The sequence below is a fragment of the Neofelis nebulosa genome, chromosome 1, assembly GCF_028018385.1.
Source record: "Neofelis nebulosa isolate mNeoNeb1 chromosome 1, mNeoNeb1.pri, whole genome shotgun sequence".
Lineage (NCBI taxonomy): Eukaryota > Metazoa > Chordata > Mammalia > Carnivora > Felidae > Neofelis > Neofelis nebulosa.
In genome coordinates, this window is record NC_080782.1 from 46,678,842 (window position 1) to 46,696,807 (window position 17,966).

General features: G+C 47.0%; 1 long non-coding RNA gene across 1 annotated transcript; it reads left to right on the forward strand.

The window, feature by feature from the left end:
* Positions 1 to 307: 307 nt before the first annotated feature.
* LOC131506881 (uncharacterized) lies at positions 308 to 8,357 on the forward strand. Its single transcript, XR_009259208.1, has 3 exons — positions 308 to 889; positions 975 to 1,072; positions 6,017 to 8,357. It is a non-coding gene; the product is annotated as an uncharacterized LOC131506881 (long non-coding RNA).
* The last annotated feature ends 9,609 nt before the right edge of the window (positions 8,358 to 17,966 follow it).

Sequence of the window (17,966 nt, forward strand, 5' to 3'; positions counted from 1 at the left end):
AAGAAGATTTGGACTCCAAATAGGGATATTTATTTTTGATGGTCAGAGGTATCACAAAATGACTGTCTCAGAATAGGAGTGTGTTTCCTGTCCCTGGCAGTACACACAGAGGCTGCCAGCCACCTGGAGAGGATGTTGTGAAGGGAATGGAGAAGTCAGACTTGGTGGCCTTCCAATTCTGAGAGTCTGAGCCTCTTGTATGAACAGGAAGTGTCTATTTCTGCCAACCCTCCACCCTCATACTCCTCGTTATTTTTCCAGGAAATCCCAGGAGGCCTGAGAGTTTTATTTGCAGATCCAGCCCTCACACTGCAGCCCATTTGACTGAGGAACCAGACTTTTGGGTGATTCAAGAGGCTGGATTCTAGTACTATTTCTGCATCCTACTCTAAGTGATCTGGGGCAAGAAAGTTCTGTAGTTTGTGCCTGCCCGGCCTACTCCCTCTCTCCGGTAATGCTTCCTCCATTTCCATTTGGGGACCACTCCTCCCCTACTCTCAGTCCATGTGAGGACTGAGATCGTCCTCACAATCCTGAGATCATCTTATCTCCATGTTTGGCCCATGACCCACGTCTAACCATGAGGTAGGTGTTCCAGCTCCCTGGCTAAAATAATTGGTTCAAGAACAGGCATCTGATTCAAGGTGGACCAATCAGAATCCGTCTCAAGACTTTTGCTACATTTGTTGTGAAAGAGATGCTCTTTTCCTGGAGATTGCTAAACTGGTAACACCCCAAGCCTGAGCTCTGCCACGTGGGCAGAACATGCCTTAAAATGAAGTCAACACAGACGAAAGCAAAGCTCAGAAGGGGTGAGAACAAATCCTGATGACATCATTCAAATGCCTGGATCCAACAACAGTACCTGAAGTTAGACCTACAGCTAGAGGTGGTCTGTTAGTTACACTAGCCAACAAATTCAGGTGGTTTTTAAATTTGTGGTTACTGCATGCATGTATGTATGTATTTCTCAGATACATTTGATTTGAATTGCTACCGCCTGTAACCAAGAGTTCCAACAAATACCCATCACAATGTACTGGAGTGGGGACAGAAGACCTCCCTATAGAAGGTAAGTCTTGAGCTGTGCTCTTCTCTGTATGAAGGTATACCTAGTAAAGTCCTTGGTAAACACTGTTAATTGTATAATAGGTCATTCTTCAATTTTTTTTTACATTTATTTATTTTTGAGAGACAGAGTATGAGTGGAGGAGGGACAGAGAGAGGGAGACACAGAATCCGAAGCAGGCTCCAGGTTCTGAGCTGTTAGCACAGAGCCCTATATAGGGCTCAAACCCACAAACTGCGAGATCATGACCTGAGTCAAAGTCGGACGCCCAACCAACTGAGCCACCCAGGTGCCCCAATAGATAATATGTCATTCTATACAGAGGACAAATCATTAGGGTCTTAACCAGACCCATCAATGCCTTAACTTAAGGGAAATTTAATCACCTCTTAGACTTCGTATGCATACCTCTAGTCTTTACCACTATTTCCAGGATTGCCCCCTCCCCTTTGTTTAGTGAATGAAATTATCATTCATCCACTAAATATTGAAAGTGCTTACAATGTACCAAGTGTTATAACAAACTGTGTTTGGAATACAAAGTTGTGTAAGATATTAAGAACCTCACAGTAAAACCAGGAGGCAGTATCTGCTGTGAACTTTTGTATAACCAACTCAATGTGCCTGGTGTTTTACTTATTTTTTTTAAAAAAATGTTAATGTTCGTTTATTTTTGAGAGAGAGAGAGAGAGAGAGAGAGCATGAGGGGAGGAGGGGCAAAGAGAAAGGGAGACACAGAATCTGAAGCAGGCTCCAGGCTCTGAGCTGTCAGCACAGAGCCTGATGCAGGGCTCGAACCTATAAGTCATGAGATCATGACTTGAGCCAAAGTCAGACACTCAACGGACTAAACCACCCAGGCACTCCTACTGATATTTTTTAAGTCCCAATCCCTTATTAGTTCCCTGTTGCTGTGGTAACAAACTACCACAAATTTAGTGGTTTAAAACACGTGATACAGTTCTGGATGGCAGAAATCTGACACGGGCTTCACTGAGCTAAAATCAAGGGGTCAGAAGTGCTGTATTCATTCTAGCAGCTTCAGAAGAGACTCTGTTTCCTTATCTTTTCCAGCTTCTAGAGACTGTCTGTATTTCTTGGCTCATGGCCTCTTCCTCTATCTTCAAAACCAACCCCTTAGCCTCTTTAAATCTCTCTCCAGTGCTCTCTCTGACTCTGAGACTCTTGCCTCCCTCCTATAAGAAAGAACTCTTACAATTATATTGAGCCCACCCAGATAATCCAGGATAATCTCCCCAGGTCAAAACCCTTAACTTAATCACATCTGCAAAATCCCTTTTGCCATGTCAGGTACCATACTCCCAGGTTCTAGAAATTGGGGGACCGTTATTCTGCTCACCACAAATATGAAGAAGTGGGTATGATGATGATGATTACAGCCTCCATTTTACACACAAAAAAACTAAGGCTTAGAGAGAGAGAAAAGCAACCCTCCTGGTAACAAAGAAGAGTGAGAGCATCAATTCAAATTCAGGTGTTCGGATCCACTGTCATTGTTATTCACTGTTATTGTCTTTGCAAACCCAACCGATTATGGATTTTCAAGTCACCTAGACCTTTGCAAGTCGCTTAACTATCCTGTGCCTCACTTTTGTCATCTGCAAAACGGAACTAATAATTTTGGGTTTGTGAACATTTGCGGTTATTCATGTGGCACCGCTAGCATGGTGTCTGGCACATAGTAGGTGCTCAATTATGTGGCCACCATTCCTAAAAGTGACATTCAAAGTATGGAGGTGGCAAGGGGCCTGGAGACAGAGTCAGTGCCCTTGAAGAGGGGAAGGAAGTCTCATCCAAGGAGGAAGTGCTCAGCTTTGACTCAGAGGAGTTGGGTTTCCAAGCATAGCGGTGGAGCTCAGGGTGAGGTGGGGGCCTTCTGCTGGCTTCTATTTTTTTTAGTTTTTTTAAGTTTTATTTTTATTTATTTTAAGAGAGAGAGAGAGAGAGCAAGCATGGGAGGGGCAGAGAGAGAGGGAGACCCAATCCCAAGCAGGCTCTGCATGGTCAGCGCGGAGCCCTATGCGGGGCTCGAACTCAGGAACCGTGAGATCATGACCTGAGCTGAAGTCAAGGGTCAGACACTTAACCGCATGAGCCACCCAGACCCTCCTGTGCTGGATTTGGAACACAGGCGAGGGGACAACTAGCCAGGTTCTGCCATCTGGGAGAGCAGGCCTAGGGCCAGACAAGGCTGGGATGTGGGGCTTTCATTGGGGATTGGTGGTGAAATGAGCAGATAAAAAAATCTACTGTCCTCCCTGACTACTTTCTCAGATCCTTAGCAACTGGCATGTCAACCCGTCCACTCCAAACAAAGTATCAGCCAGGCCCCGCTTTGAGAAAATGCACTTGGGGAGCAACCACGCACCCCAGTCCCCCAGAACTTTGCTGCCAGGCGTGCCCTCCCCTCTGCCCCCTGCTGGGCTGATTTGCTTCAAGGGGCTGCTGACAACAGAAGGACAGCAGGATTTACCACTGCCCTAACTTGTCCATTTGTCTTCTGCTTGGAGGGTCCTGACAGGGGAGTTTCCGGGGACCGCACGGAAGCGTACTGGAGTTCTTGACAGAGACACATGGCGGTGATTACACGCGGCGTTAGGCACAGTTGCCACAAGGCACGGCAGCTCCAAGTTCTCTCTTGGGCACAGTCTCAAACTGACTCAACAGCATCCTTTGCCTCCAACTCCTTTTATAAATTATGTGTGACGATGGAGAAGGAAAGTCAGGGGGGGCAGATAGGTACAGAAGGCCTAGGGCAGAGCTCCTCTGCCCCAGAGGCCCAGATGGGGGTTCCCTGTGGTGGCGCAATTGAATGGGGCAGCCTAGAATGATCTTCTTCATCACCAGCCTTCTGTCCCAAGACAGGAAAGCATTCATTCCTTTCTTAAACATGAGACTCAAACCAAGATGTCCCTAGGAAAGAGAGCATGGTGATGGAGTTGGAGGAATGACAGCATTTCCTGAGATGTAGGGCAGAGGGCAAAGAAGAAGGAACCACAGAGATTGTCATGGCCATGAACTGCAACTCCTGAGCTAGGGCTGGAGTTCTCTCTCTCTCTGCCAGGTATTTATCTGGTACGTGCTTGCATACCTGCATCGACAGGGGGCTCACGACTTCTTAAGGCAGCTTATTCCATTCTTGGGCAGCTTTGACTCTTAGAAAAGTGCTTCAGATAGAACAGGAATCTGCCTCCAGCAGCTGCTGTGTGTTCAGACTTTCAGTCCACTTTCTCAACCACAGGGTTCCCCCAAGAGCTGCCTCTTATATGAGAATCCTCTGGGGAGCTCATTAAAATGCAGACACCTGGGCCCAAACCCAACCTGGGGACTCAGAAGGCCTGAGGCAGGGGTCTAAGAACCTGCATCGGTAAAGGTACATGATATGCACCATGAGAGTCATGGGTCCCTGAAATGAGTTAGAAGGGCACCCATGAGCAAAGACTGTCCAAGGGGAAAGCCCAAAACCTGGAGGACAGCCTTCTCCAATTTGTCAAACTCTGCCAAAAGGTAGGGCTGCCTGGGGAGAAGCCCCACCAGATAGGGATGAACTAACCAGGAAATCACAAATAGCAGCTAATACTTAGGAAATACCCACCCGTGCAGGTCCAGCCCAAAGGCTTTGGCATAACCCCTCCGTGTGCAGGCATTACACCGATGTCCTCTTAACAAACAAGGACACTGAGGTTGCGAGAGGTGGCTTGCCTAAGGAAATAATATGTCTGGGAAGTGTCAGTGTGAGCTTTGACCCCACACTCCCGACCACCATCCAGCAGCTTGATGGGAACCCCAGATTCTAAGCCTCCAGATTAGAACTCCCAGATTCTAAGAGGTCCAGGCCTCTTCCTTTATCTCAGTAAGCAGATGAAATTGTGTGATTTAAATGTGGAACCAGGGTGCACCCTTACCTCCTAGGGAGAAAGAGAGTGCTGCTTGCCCTTTTGAGGATTACCAGCCAGTCCTCAGGGAGGCACTGGGGCTTCCAGTTTGTGATTCTGGCCCTGGGGAACAGCACAGCCTCTCAGGGGGCTGCCCTGCTCACCTCGTCACTCTGGCAGGCAGCCCTATGCCAAACATTTGCAGGGCCTGGCCAAGAGTATAGCACATGTCTGAATAGTTAGAAGTTACAAATTGAGGCAACAAACTAAAAAAACAAAACAAAACAAAAAAGCAAAAACAACAACAACAACAACAAAAAAAACATGTCCTGTCTTTCTTTCTTCACAAATATTCTTCTATTTTGGCCCAGAAGGTCAAGTTCAAATTTAGAATTTGAGGGAGCTCCTTGCCTCCTTGGCACATGGCGACATGCAGAAAGTTGCCTCGAGTCCCAGCTCCTGGCGTGGCCCCCTTCCCACCCCCTGACTCTGCCTCACACCCCGAAAGCCTCACATGCATGTGTGAACGGCACAGCTTTCACATCCCAGCTCTGTCTGTGTGCAGCAAACAGCTGCGCGTTGGCCCCTCTTGGGCCGGGCAGGGGCATTTGGGGGAGCTCCGTCCTGCCCTGTCTGATTCAGACATGACCCCTGTCCTGCTTTCTCTGCCCTCTCAGTCATTTGCAGCAGCAGCTAATCGCGGGGACCAAAAAGGGAGAGGGCTCAGGGCACTGCTGCTCCTTGGGCCACCTGCATTAGTATTCCACTCAGCTGCCCAGGGGCCCGCAGTCCCTGCTCTCAGCCTGGCACCAGGCCTGGCAGAGGGGCCTGAGAGGCAGCCTCTCCCACAGCAAATGAAGCATGGGGCAAGGCAATGAAGTCTTGAGCTATTGCTCCGGGCTGCAAATGAGAGAGACAGGGAGGCAGGGAGAGAGGGAATCTTATACTTTAGGCGGGGAAGAAGGTCACCTAGATCATGAGATCATATCTGCTTCACACCTCACCTGAAATCTGCCTACTAAGTCTTATCATCTTTGGATTTTTTAAATAGTATGGTGCATCTCGCCTGGGGATGATATCCGCTGCAATCCTGCATGTCAGTGACTATCAAAGTGCCATCTGGATCAGCTTCACCTGTTGTTAGACGTGCAGATTCTTAGGCCCCAATCCAACCTACTGAACCAGAAACTCTGGAGGGGGACCAAGCACCGAGTGTTCAACAAGCCCTCCTGATGGTTCGGATGCTCACCAAAGTCCAAGAACCACGGATGCAGGCAATACAGTCACTGCTTGTTTCAGAGCAGAGGAGCAATTCCATGAGAGCCTTGTTCATCAGTATGTATTCATTTAACAAATATTTATTGAGAGCTAAACACTGTGTTAGGCATTGTATTCAAGACAGGGTGCCTGCCCTCCAATTGCTTACAGCCAAGCTCAGGAGCAGGCAAGGAAACAGATCACAACACTAGGAGGCCACAAATGCTAACACAGGACAGGTGAGGGGCCCCGGGCAGTGGAGGAGTATCAGGGAAGACTTCCCAGAGGAGGCTCTGCCTGCACAGGAACTGGAGAAGCTGGCATTGTCAGACGCAGAGCAGAACACAATTTTTCCTGGTGACAGAGACACTGTCCTGGACCAAACTTCAGCCAGGTTCCCCTGAGCCCTTTTCTCACCTGGGCCTCGATCTTAGTGCCCATCCTGTCTTTGGTCTGCCCAGCCCAGACTTAGCAAAGAGTCCTGCCAGGTCATCCCCTCACCCAGGAGATCTGATCACCCTTGATATCTGAGCAAATTCCTCATCTCTTACCCTGGATGTCTAGCCCTTTGCCTTTAGCAAGAACCCTGTTAGGTCAGCTTAGCAAAATCCCCCTACCCTGGACACTCCCTCTTAGTAATTTTCCATCCACTGATGCCCTCACTGTGCTCGTTGTGTATATCATTGTTGTAGTGGGAGTTGAGCTCTCTCTCCCTTATTGCCAAACTCCTATTACAATGGTCCTCAATAACCTTCCTTATCAGTTTAACAAGTGTCAGAATAGATTTTTCTTTAACATTGGGTGAGGGGAGCCATTGTGCACAGACCCAGATGAAGGAGAGAACGTGGACTGGCTCCTTCAGGCCCTTAGGATAGCTCACATGTTAGGGCAGAGTGTGAGTGAGGTGGCTGAGGCTCAACCAAGGAGGTGAGCCTAGAGAAGTGAACAGCGCCTGTGAGGCTCTCCAGGAGTTTGGGGTTTGTCCTGCAGGCAGTGGGATGCAGGGAGATGTTTTATGCAGAAGAGTGAAATTCTAGAGGCTTTCATTATAGAAAGATCTCTCTGGCAGGCTGCCTCACAGGGAATGGACTGTGGACCCCAAGCTTGGAGCCCTGAGAAACCAGAGAGGAAACTGCTCTCCCCAGGGGGGGAAAGAGGGAGTGGACAGGTCTGGACTAGGGCAGGTGGCTACAGGAAAGGAGACAGCTTTGAGATCCATTTAGAGAGTGGGTCACACATCAGAATCCCCCTGGAGAGAATTTTTAAATGAACAGTTCCCTGAGCCCACCTTGGAGCCCCTGAATCAGAAATTCAAGCATCTGTCTGTTTAAAAGGCTGCCCTGGTCAGTCAGCTGAAGCCAGGACTGAGAACTACCGAGTAGGAGGCAAAGAGACCCAGCCTGCTGACAGATTGATGGGGGAGGACAGGAGCGAAGGGAAGAAAAGAATGTGTGTGGGGGGCGTCCCCCAGGAGTCTGTGTGAGTCATCAGAGATGCCAGTCACTGTATTTTCAGAAGGTGAATCATGAGTCTGGACTGGGGCAGTCAGGGTCTGAAAGCTACATCCTCTTCTCTTTAGGTGCCACGATGCTGGGTTTTTCAGGGGGCAAAACCTCACATAAATGAACCACTTGATTAAAGGGATTGAATTCAGACTCATTCATTCACCTCTTCATTCATTCAAGAAATGTTTACAGAGCACCTGTCATGCGCTGCATGCTGTGCTAAGTGCAAGGACACAGTGGTGAGCAAAATCAGAGACGGTCCCAATCTCGAGGGTGAGGCTTTATACAAGTAATGACTCTAATAAATGTAAACTCACCACTGTGCTAAGTGACATCAAAGCAAAATACTTAGAGGATGTGTAACAGCAGATGTGACACACCCTCAGAGGATCTGGAATCCCTTTCTGAGACAGTGCATCCGACCAGAAGTACAAAGATAAGTAAGAATTAGCTAGGCTGAAAGTGGGGAGGATGCTACAGGCAGAAGGGTGGCATGAACAAAGACCCTATGCAGATGGCCTTCATCTTTATGTAATTGGGTTCTTCACAGGTATGAGGGCCCAGATTCTCCAGGCTATGGGAGAAGCCTCCCCCAGGGAGCTGCCCCCGCCACCCCTTTCAGAAAGCCCACTGTGGAACTGATGCTGGCAGAATACCACCCCCCCATTTGCCACTACGGGGAGATGGGGTGGGGGGGCTGAATGGAGTTCCCTGGTGGCCTCCTTAAGTTGGCAGGACACGCCCAGGTGTGTGAGCCCAGACAACCTTGCAGTGAGGTCATCTGCTGTCTCTGCTGGGGGAAGTGCTTCCTGACAGCTGCTCTGAAGCGATTCTCCTTCAATTTCCATTTTATAGCTCCTTGTTCCCTCCTCGGTGGGAGGCTGTGTCTCCAAAGAAGTCAGTCTGACATTGCAGGCTGCAATTATCATGCCCTTCTCCTAGCTGAGATTTGTTGGTCATCTCCCACCTTTGATGCTGTTAAGTTTCTCTGCATTTATTTCGTTAACCAGGTATTTATCAAGCACCTGTGGGGTGCCCATTTCAGAGCTAAGTGTTATGGTGGATGAAGATGGGTAAGAAGAACATCTGGGATGGCCTTTCTGTCACCCAATTCACAACCAATTAACAAATGTTTGTAGAGTACAAGCAAGGAATTGAGGTTTATGTGTATCATTTAAAGCCTCAAAAGTACCCACATCAGAACTAAATATTGTGGTGTATCTACCTAAAATTGGAAGGCAGAAGGCAGGAGGATTAAGTGAGCTAAATCCTCATCAATCATACTAAGAAGTCAATAGATAACGTCCAGAGTTGGTAAATCAAGGAGCACAGGTAATAAGGCTTTGACAGGAACCACCAGAGTATGATGGTTAAGAGTATTTAGGTGTATGGAGTCAGACCTGAGTTGCTTTCTATTTCTATTGCTTACCGGCTATATAGGACCTTGGACAGATCACTTATTTTTTCTATGCCTTAGTTTTCCCATCTGTACAACGGGCATAATAATGGTAGCTACCTCATGGGGTTGTGGTGAGCACTCATGAAAACAATGTACAGAGAAGTTTAGCACAGAACTCAGCACATGACAACTGTGTTTTAGCCAAACCTGATTGCTCTCTGGGGAACAGGACATGGGGGAGAGCAGTTGTTTTTTATTATAAATTCTCTGAATTATTTAATTTTGCAACCATATGCATACATTACATTGCTGAAAATAAAATTTTTAAATATATATCTACAAACTGGGTAATCACTATAGAAAACTGGAGGTTGACTGAACTTCTTTGGCTTGACTAACTCTGTTTCTGCCACTTTCAAACTCCTCTTTCCTGCCCCATTTTCATCCTCAGTTTCCCCACCCCTCCTTGTTCCCTTTCTTTTTGTTGGTCTTGACTCTTAACTGCTCTCTGGAGCCTTGGTGCCTGTATTGGTTTGTTAGGGTTGCCCTAACAAAATACCATGGGTTAGGTAGTTTGAACATAGCAAATTATTTTCTCACAGCTGTGGAAGCTGGAAGTCTAAGATCAAGCTGTCGGTAGGTTTGGTTTCTTTTGGGGCCTCTCTCCTTGGCTTGCAGTTGGCTACCTTCTTGCTGTGTCCTCATGTGGCCTTTCCTGTGAGTGCATTGCTGATGTCTCTCTGTGTCCAAATTTCTTCTTCTTGTAAGGTCACCCATCAAGTTGGTCTGGGACCCACCCCAAGGTCCTCATTTTAACTTAATTACTTCTTTAAAGACCCTGTCTCCAAATACAGTCATGTTCTGAACTTCCTTCTCATGTCCCTTTATGATAGGAAAAGAGGCTTCAGTTGGCAGAGAGGGAAAGATCAGGACCTGAGGTCCCTGGGTGGGGCAAAACACATATTTTGGAACAGTGCTGGGAGTGTCTGACCACAGCAAACCCCCTCAGGCATAAAGTTCCCCTTCAGAATGTAACAGACAGCACCTACTCCCCCTCAGATTTCCCTCAGGAATTTGACAAAAGACCTAACTAAAAATAAGTAGCAAACCATAAAACGTATGACCCACAAGGAATATATATGGCCATAGACCACCCCTCACAAAATGGACTCGAGCCAATCAGGAATGGACAACCCAGCGCCTAGAACTGTCAAGCTGATAAGGGTAGGACCTGAGAAGGAACAAGGCGGAAAGGAAGGGAGGGTTGACCAGAAAAAACAAGGGCCTTGCCGATTCACTTTCGAATGCCCCCTCTCTGCAAAGAGAGCTTTCATACGATTCTTACTTTCGGATCTTATACTCTAATAAACTTTTGCCCGCTGCTCATTTTGTGTCCCCCTCTTCATTCTTCGAAACGGGCAAGACAACGAACCCCAGGATGTGGTAAAAACAACAACAACAACAACAACAACAAAAACCAAAAAATTCCTGCAACACTTCATTTTCATTTTCTTAGCAAACTCCTACACGTCCTTCAGAATCCACCCAAATAACACCTCCTCTGTGACCTCTCCTATATGCCCCCCAGCAGAATTACAATCCCTCCTCTGAGCTCTCACGGCAGCCTGTATGGTCCTTCAATAAAACACTTCTAGTGTTCCATCAAGGTTTTGCATACTTGTTTGTTCTGTGTTTAAATGCCTGTTAGTCATCTTTGAACCCCCAGTGCCTGGATCGGAGGCTGGCACACAATTTGTGTTCGATGCACAAAGGAATGAATGAGTAACTGAATCTTTCTGCTGTGGCATCAGCCCTCTTTTTGGTTGCTCAGAAGAAATAGAAACCAATTTGTCACTCTGCTCTGTGTGGATTAGTCACAGTTTAATCAACTACAAGGTAGTGTGATATATTTACTGAGCAAAGTAAATGCTAAAAAAACAATTCCAATTTTAACGCCAAATTGTCAGTGCTTTTATACACTTACGCTGCCTCACATCTGTCTCAACCCTCTTGGGCTTACTCTGGAGGCCAGATGGTGCAGTGCACTGGGAGGTAGGAGACCCAGGTTCTAGTCCCCACTCACTTTCTTCTATGAATTTCTAGAGTCTCCTCATCTTCATAATGAAGGGGCTAGATGAGATCAAGGGTTGAAACTTCCAAGACCCACAAGGGCCATGGTGACAACTTGGCCTCGGTGACCCCTCAACCTCAGCTTGTCATGGCTATGCAGGAAAACAGACCCAGTATTTGCCTGATCTTGCAATTTTTAAGAGAAACTGGGGAGTGTAGGTCTTTATTATCAAATGCATGCTTAAAAAAAATATTGCGTGTGTCTGGTATGTGAAGGGGTCAGGCACTCTCATTCATTGTTGGTAGGAGTGCAAAAGGAGTCGACCCTTGTTGGTAGGGAGCTAGGCGATATCTTTTAAAACTAAAGAAGTGGTTACCCTTTGATCCAGCCAATCCTACTTCCAAGAATTTCCCCTGAAGATTCACCTCCATGTTAATGAACAAGACATACACCCAATTATTCATTAAGGCATTATTACTTCACTAGCCTCAAATGCAAACAACTCCAGATGTCTATTGCAGGGGACTGTTTGAACCCTGGTTTGTTCACATCATGGAGTACTTTGCAACTGGAAAACAAAATGGGACAGTCTCTACATGTTTAAGTGGAGTGATCTTCAGAATCATTTACATGATAAAAGCAAATGCGCAACACAGCGAATAGAAAAATGCTCTTCAAACTTGAGTCCCCCGGCTGAGGAAAGAAAGCATTTGCAAGGTGCACCGCATTGCTTCTCTCCTAGCTCTCTCTCCAGTTGGAGGTATGGGTCGTCTAAGTAAGTGTGTGTGTGTGTGTGTGTGTGTGTGTGTGTGTGTTTGAGCCTTTGTTGTATTGTGCATTAAGGCCTCCCGTAGGAAGTGGCAGACCTCCTACAGGGCAAGCAAATCCAAAGTCTCCTTAGATCAGCCTAAGGGAGTCACGCTGGTGTAACTTGGCAGAAAGAGTCTTGGAATTTCTTGAACTTGGATTTCAATAGTATTCGGTTCTAATACCAGATCTGCACCTAATAACCATGAGGACCTTCCTTTTTCCCACCTAAAACAATTATTTGTGTGTTCATTGTTAGAATGCCTTTTCTGCCACCAGACCATGAGCCCTGTGAGACTGTGGATTTATCTGTTTGCCCACCACTGAATCCCTAGCATTCACCATAGGCCCTGGTATGGGGTAGGTTCTTAATATCTGTTGCATGAATGGCTAATATGGATAAATGAGTGTTGCACATAAAGAACTTAGCATAATGCCTAGACATGGGTAAGTGTTCAGTTATACACACTAGCAATGTACTTAATGTTAAGATGATGGTGATTGTAAGTTGCACGATGTTAGACAAATTAACGAAATCCCTAAGCCTCAGTTTCCTCACCTGTATCATGGATGCAAAAATACCTACTTCTAGGTGTCCTTGTGAGCATTGATAAGATAATGTATACACATCACTCAATGCATGGCATGGCACATAAGAGATAATAAGTGGTGGCTGTAATTAGAGAAACAGCATAAAATCAATAAATGGTAGAATCAGGCAAATCCTTGTTTGATGTTAGATGCAAAGAGTGTTGCACAAAGAGGCTGTCTTCCACCTTCCACTGTCTTCTAACTTGGGGTAACTACCCAGTCTTCAACAAGTGCTGGTTGAGAACATGCTCTATGCTGGGCCCCAGGCTAACTGGTAGCAGAGCATCAATAAATGAGAGATTCATGACTATGAGTTTCTTTTGGGGGTGATGAAAATGTTCTAAAATTGTGGTGGTGGGGGCACCTGGGTGGCTCAGTCAGTCAAGTGTCTGACTTCAGCTCAGGTCATAATCTCGCAGTTTGTGAGTTCAAGCCCCGTGATGGGCTCTGTGCTGACAGCTCAGAGCCTGGAGCCTGCTTCAGATTCTGTGTCTCCCTCTCTCTCTGCCCCTCCCCCACTCATGCTGTGTCTCTCTGTGTCTCTCTGTGTCTCTCTCTCTCTCAAAATTAACATTAAAATTTTTTAATAAATAAAATAAAATAAAAATTATGGTGGTGGTTGCACACAACTCTGTGAATATACCCCAAACCACTGAATTGCACACTTTAAGTGGGTGAGTGTATTGTAGGACATGTGAGTTATATCTCAATAAAGCTGCTATTTTTTAAAATAATTTTTGGGGCGCCTGGGTGGCGCAGTCGGTTAAGCGTCCGACTTCAGCCAGGTCACGATCTCGCGGTCTGTGAGTTCGAGCCCCGCGTCAGGCTCTGGGCTGATGGCTCGGAGCCTGGAGCCTGTTTCCAATTCTGTGTGTCTCCCTCTCTCTCTGCCCCTTCCCCGTTCATGCTCTGTCTCTCTCTGTCCCAAAAATAAATAAAAACCGTTGAAAAAAAAAATAATTGTCTAAAATAATTTTTAAGTTTATTTATTGTGAGAGAGACAGAGCATGCACATGAGAGTGGGAGGGCAGGGGGGAGAGGGAGAAAGAGAATCCCAAGCAGGCTCTGCACTGTCAGCCCAGAGCCCCATGCAGGGCTCGATCTCATGAACCGCAAGATCATGACCTGAGCAGAGATTAAGAGTTGCATGCTTAACCAACTGAGCCCTGGAACCCACTATTTTTTTTTTTTTTTTTTTTTAAGGAAGAGATGAACAATAAACCTAAGTCCACCATTTCCTACCTGTGTGACTTTGGGTAAGTCATTTCACCTCCCTGCTTCAGGTGTCTCTTCGGGAAAGTAGGAATAGTAACAGAACTTACCTCATAGGGTTTTGGTGAGGATTAAAAGAAATAACGTTTGTAAAGTGCTAGCTTAGAGTTTGATATGTAATAAGAGCTCCATAATTATCCTCATCCTCATCTTTATTAACATGTAAATACTAAAGCAGAAATTACACAAGTCCTATGGGAAAAAGAGGAAGGGGCTCTTGGAGGAGCAGAAGTCAGTGCATAAGCGAGGAAGGAAATGACATCTCAGTAGGAATTCATCCACAGAAGGCTGTGAAGGATAGTCCTGGAAGGGGGACCAGCATAAGCAAGGCCATGGAGGTGAGAGACAACATGGTTAAGTAAGGTTGTTTCGCACGAAGTGCAAGGCCAGCCGCGGGAACTCAGTGGTGAAGACAATGAAACCGCCACGGGGAAACACATGGCAATAGTCACCGGACTATTTGCACACCGGAATAGTCACCGCTGGCGGGGAGGGGGATGGCTAAGGGATGCGGGCCCAAAGCGGCAGCGGAGTTAGGAGACTATTGCAACAATTCATGTGAGCGGTGATAAAGACTTTAACCTGGACTTTGAGATTAGGGTACCAAGGCCAGGGCTCCTGGGACCAGAAGGGCCAGAAACGCACTCGCAACTTTGGGGAAAGAGAATATAGGAGAAAACCTTGCAGCAGCCCCAGGGCAGGGATGCAGGCAGGATCCTGGAAACCAGCACTGGAGCTAGAAAACCAGGAGCCCAGGTGGTTCTCGTGCGTCCTTTTCTCTCTCGGTGCCTCTGTTCCTTGCACTCCTGCTCTATTGTCTTCATTTGACTGATGTACTTCCAGTGTTTCTCCGAGGTTTTTGCTTTACTGTGCTTTCTCCTTGTGTGTGGCCCAGGGGTAGTCTCCACCCTGATGTTACCTGAACGTCCACCTTTGAGGACCAGCAGTAGCTGCCTTCTTCCCTTTGTGGCACTTGATTCCAATTTCGGAGACAGAATCTGAGAGGCCCCACTCATCCTTTCTAGCCAGGTCGGGCAAATCCTAGGCCAAGGCCAGTCCATAGATGAGGATGGAGCCTGGTTCCCAAGGCAGGGAATTCGGCCATTTGAGGCAGCAGGGTTCTCCTTCTTGCAGGCACCTGAAATACGTCTCGTGTAGTAGGCCTAGAGGGGAAGGTATAACTTTAAAATTTATTAGGCCATAAAATCAGCATTATTAGGTAATTGTTTGAACGTGGGAGGTGAGCTGGAGTGGCGGCAAGGATGACGTCAGGGGCTGGCTTGGGTAACTGGGTGATCTCTCTGCTCCACTTTCTTCTCTGTTGGTGCTGTTCTCGGGTTCTCAGGAAGCTTCTCCACCTGATTCAGTCAGGGTCTCTGGCTCTCACACACCAGGAAATGTGAGGAGAGTTTAATGAGGACAACAGGACAGGAGAACCACCAGGGAGAGTGCAGTACCCTGGGGTAAGAAACAATAGGTGCTGTCCAGCCTTAGGCCTGAAGGGGGAGGGCAGGTGCAGCTGACTGAATCCGAGGAGGGAGGCCTGCCTGACCAGAGCTGTGTGGCCTTTAGTGCAGACACATCCAGCCCTTATATCCCATTAAAGAAGTTGGGAAAAGAAACTAAATCTGATTTAGTTCTTCTCTCTCCCTCTGAAATCCTGCCCTGGCTGTCTAAGCTCTAACCCCAACAGGGAACCAGTGAGCAAGGAAGCCCATCGACGTATTGTATATAGCCGGTTCTGGGGCAGGAGAAGCTCGGAGGACACAGGTTAAGACGTCCAGTACCTTCGTCACGGTGGGACCTAAAGCCAGTCCACAAGTGGCTACTACTTCCTGATAGCCTCTGCGTAAGAACCACAGAAGGCAATTGTTCTAATGTGCCTTAGGTAAGTCAGGTATCCATCCTTGGACCAATCACTAGAGCGGAAAGGAATAGCGTGCTCTCATTGGTTAAACCAGAAGCTAAGGGTGAAGTCCCCTCTGATCTAACCTCCCAGCTGAGATAGGGGAAAGTAAATACTCAAGGAAGATCAGGGTGGTGTCAACTAACCAGATAAAAATAACAGATGTCCACTACTGCCCATAACAGGGCTTGTTGAAGACTTTTGGCAGGGTTTTCTTGTTGTTGCTGGACATGTTGGGGGTGAGACACCAGAGTTCACTGGAGAATGGTGAGCCCAGCCCTTAAGGGATGAAGCTGTCCCCTCTCTGGACCTGTTTCCTAGCAGGGATGCATCGTAATATTCTTTGGTTCCAACACTCACCAGAAAGTTGTTTACCAACAAATTCATCCCGCTCATCAACAGTGCAGAACCCCCTCCCCTCCCCCATAGCCAGTAAGGAGCACAAGCATTGTTTTCTGAATTCTTTCTTTGCAGTTAGACCTACCCGAGACCTCTCTGGACCCACTGAAGTTTGCTGGAAGGTGCCACCTAGTGGAACATCAGATGACCTGTCGCTTGGACAAAAAGAAACCCTAGGAGGGTTTTAGAGCCCTGAAAGCCTTTAAGCAATGGTTCTTTCAAACTGGACTGCAGACTGAAATCACCTGGGGATGGCTGAATCCTACCCCCAGAGGCTCTGACTTAATTTGTCTGGGATGCAGGGCAGGCATCTGGAATTTTAAAAGGTCCCCTGGTGATTCTATGCATCGCCAAGGTTGAGGTCACTGGGCCATAGAGTACTCCACCCTTCATGGTACAGAGGTGTGCACAGATGGGAGCCAAGAGTCTCAGACTCCTAAGAAGCCCCTTTCTCCTGCACCCCACCACCTCTCCATTTGTGTTTTTAGACAACGTTTCCCCTTTGTGCAAAAATGAAAAGTAATTGAACAGGAAGCACTCTCATTTCCCAAGCCCTAATATTTATTTTAGTGGCAGTTCCAGGAGGAGGATGTCTCCCTATATACCTGATATTTGCATCTGACACTGCCGACTAATGCTCTGTTTGAGATGTACCCACCTCATGACGTAGTAGATTTACTTTTTGAGATTTATGGCATTCTCTGTTTGCTCTTTCAAAATGTATCCTACCTGAAGCCCCTTCCACATGTGCTGCTGTGATCCAGCAGCATTCCTTTATAGTTGGCAGGACTGGCTTAATTGGCATCTCATTGTGGAAATGACAAAGTAGACTCCAAGAGAGAGACAGACAATTTTCTGTCTAGAGGTCATTTCAAATAGGCATCCTGCAAACTCTTTCTTTTTATTCAAACTAGAGCTGAAATGCCACTAAATGCACACTCTGGACTGAACCACCTGAGCTGGTGTTCCATGTCTGGCTCCCCTTCTCCCACCCTACCTTGTGAGATTGAGTCCCCAAATTTTAGAATTTAAAAACACCTCAGAGGGCATCTGGTTGGATGGCTGTATTTAATGCAACCATATTCTATATTTATCTAGACCTCTTTAATTCCTGCTATCACATACATTCATGGGCCCATACATAATAAGCCTGATGCTCGGAGAATTTGAGTAGCCTGTCTGAGCCACACAGGAAGTTAAGAGCAAAGTCTGGACTGATCCAGGCTGGGAGCCAGCTGGAGAAATTTCAGCTCCAGGACTTTTGTTCTCTTCCTCTATATTAGAAGTTTGAGCCTTGTTAAATGATCAGTCTGGTAGAGATAGCAATTTGGGTCATTGACCCCTGTGTTAATAAGTTTCCTGAGTGCAGGTTTTAATTTTTTTTTTTTTTTTTTCAATGTTTTTTATTTATTTTTTGGGACAGAGAGAGACAGAGCATGAACGGGGGAGGGGCAGAGAGAGAGGGAGACACAGAATGGGAAACAGGCTCCAGGCTCCGAGCCATCAGCCCAGAGCCTGACGCGGGGCTCGAACTCACGGACCGCGAGATCGTGACCTGGCTGAAGTCGGACGCTTAACCGACTGCGCCACCCAGGCGCCCCCTGAGTGCAGGTTTTAAAGAGCTGGGTGTTTGATTGATTAATTGATTCATTCATTTATTTCCCAAGTGTTTGCTGAGAACCTGTTTGGGCCAGGTACTATACTAGACAATGAGAGTATCCTGGGGAGCAAAACCAACCAACCAACCAACAAACAACATCTATGCATGATGTAAGCCCCTGTCCTCAAGGGGCT